A 2,872-nucleotide genomic window follows, 5' to 3' on the forward strand; every position below is an offset into this window, starting at 1 on the left:
TGACAAAGAGGAATAACAAACCCCGAAGACAAGGAATGCATAGGAGATCGAGAAGACCGAACATAGGACCACCCTTAGGGGTGAGGACAGGGGTACCACGCTCCTGCCCTAGGGGGATAGGGGTGCCACACCATTGTCCTGCCCTATTTTGGGGCTCAGACAAGGTCTAAAGAAGACACAAGACATGAAGGAGAAAGAATGAAGGGTTGGAAATGCAGAAATAGGTCTCGATAAGGGAAGGAGATGTCGTCACCAAGTTGAGGACCAAAAATATGGTTAAAATTGCACGGGTCACAATTTTATGACATTACATTTAGCCCCTACTTTAGCGGGAGAATGGCTTATGCCACTACTACCAGTAAAGTAGAAGAAAACAAAGAGATGAAGATGAGAGATGTGAAGAAATGTCACAAGGAGTATAAGACACCACCAATATTGAGGAGCGAAAATCCCCCAATCTTAGGGTCTCAACTCATGCCAACATATGCAAGAGCACACAAAACAAAAAGGCACAAAACACACAAAAACAAAGACAAAGCACAAAAAGACACACAACAAGAACAAGACATAAGATGACAAACTAACCATCCAAAGAGATCTCGAGCTCATATGTCTTAACAACTAATCATGACACAAAGACCAATACCATCACATAAACACGAGTGGTCATATAAAAGAGAAAAGATAACATCATCCATGAACTATCAATAGTAAAACTATGAGTTCATGAGAGGAAGAAGAGAGAGAGAATGAATACACACTTTGGTGATCCATGAGAAGAAAGGCAAAGAAGAAAGAAACCTTGGATGTCTTGCCCATAAAACTAGATGATCCATTGAGAGAAGGACATGGAAAATCTTGCCCCTAGAGCTTGCCTAGGTGATCCATGTAAAGAGAGAGAGAGTGAGAACACTGTTAGTTCCACTCAAACTCATGCATGCATGTGCAAGTGAGGTTTGAAGTGCCTCATAGGAGTCTATGCCTGAGTATGCTACAACCTACATAGAATGTATAGTACAAGTGTCAAGAAAGGTGTGATACCTTGCTCTAAGAGACAGTGCTCTAGTTCCAATAATAATCACCCTGCATAAAATAAAAGTGGCATCATCTCTCTCTAGGAGACTGTGCTCTAGTTCTAAGAATGACCCACTGTACAAGAGAAAAGTGATGACATCTTGCTCTAAGAGGTTTCCCCCTAGTTCCAATAATGTCTCACTATTCAAAAAGTGATGGCTTCTTGCTCTAAGAGGTTTCCCTTTGGTTCAAGAATGTCCCACTATTTAATGCCTGAGAGAAGTATAGCACAAAGGAGCAGTGTGGATGCCCCCCCCCCCTTAAGATGTCAGCATAGGATGATGTTGATATCTTAAGGAAATAAGAACAAGGATGCCTACCTTTATCACAAAGAAGATATCCACTATGCAACAATGTCATAAATCCAAGCCAGAGAGGGAATACTCTTCAAGCAAGGATAAGATAGTTGAAAAGAGATTTCTTGTTGTAAATGTGATCCTTTGAGGAGAAGATATATTTGTTCAAAAGACATCTACCCCCGAGAGGAGTTGTCTTAGACAAACATAACATCTTCTAGAATAAGAAAAGGAAAGAACAAGAATGCAATCCTTCCTCCTATTTCTAGGTGAAAGGGATTCTTGATGAGGGATGACTTGCGTTTAGCCCCTAGAGGGATGGTTGGATTTATCATAGATGTACATTACCAAGTGTAAAAGAGGTCGTAGTCAAGGATTAACACTTCTTGTATAAGATAGAATCCTTAAGCCAATAACCAACAATTATACACAAGGAATGACATCAAGTAATAGAACTCACACCATCCACTTAATAGGAAAAAGTGGATCCCTATAGAAAGAGAGAGAGAAGGATCATTGCCCCCCAAGCTAAGGGACAATGAGAAGAGCTTACACAATCTACTAGAGAGAGATTAAACATAAGAAAATGTGCAATGAACTTACATGAACACATGCAATAAAAGACATTAGTAAATGTCAAATACATGTCTCAAGAAGTGGTAATATTTGAAAGGAAGAGAGAAAAAAGCATAATACATTCCCCAAGGGGGATTAGTCATAAAAGAATACCATTGTAAGAAATGATAATCACATATGAAAAATACAGCCCCTACAGGAAATAATAATACAAGGTAAAGAAGTGAAAAGGGAAAGGAGTGAAAATCCTTGCCCCCCAAGTGAGGAGAACAAGGAGATATATTACACATTTTATGATGGTGATTACTTTCAAGTGATATGTTGTCCTATTGGAACAAATCCTTTCAAGGAAAGGATACATGCTTCTCAAGAGATCATTCCCTGCTAAGGGGCATATCATACTTGCAAATAATTGAAACCATAGAAGAGGTAATATTTCCAAGAGAATGAGGGAGAGAGAAGAAATGCAGTACTCATTGAAGATGCCCCTCTCCAAGAAAAGAGGAAAACCAAAGAAAAATTATATGCTCACATAGGAATAGCTCTCTGCAAGAAAAGAGATCTAATAATGAATGATGCACAAAGATAAAGATAAATGTATAGAAAGAAGAAGAAAAAAAAGGACTTCATGTTGCTGCCCCAAAGTATGTTAAAGTGAAATAATACCACCACTAATGATAAAGAGCTCTCATTACATGGGCTAATTATGCCATAGGGTGAAGAGAAACATGAAGGGAAAAGAAGTGCTAAGGCACTATGTTTTTGCCCAGAAATACAGCTAGATCTTCTATGAGACAAATGTGTGCAAGATCATATTGTACTTGAACAAATTTATTAAATGCATAACATTTTCCAATAGAATATGAATATAAATCATGAAAAAATCATTATTCAATACCTTTCACTTGCTTAAGATTTTTGTTTTT

Source organism: Cryptomeria japonica, chromosome 11 (genome assembly GCF_030272615.1).
Source record: "Cryptomeria japonica chromosome 11, Sugi_1.0, whole genome shotgun sequence".
Lineage (NCBI taxonomy): Eukaryota > Viridiplantae > Streptophyta > Pinopsida > Cupressales > Cupressaceae > Cryptomeria > Cryptomeria japonica.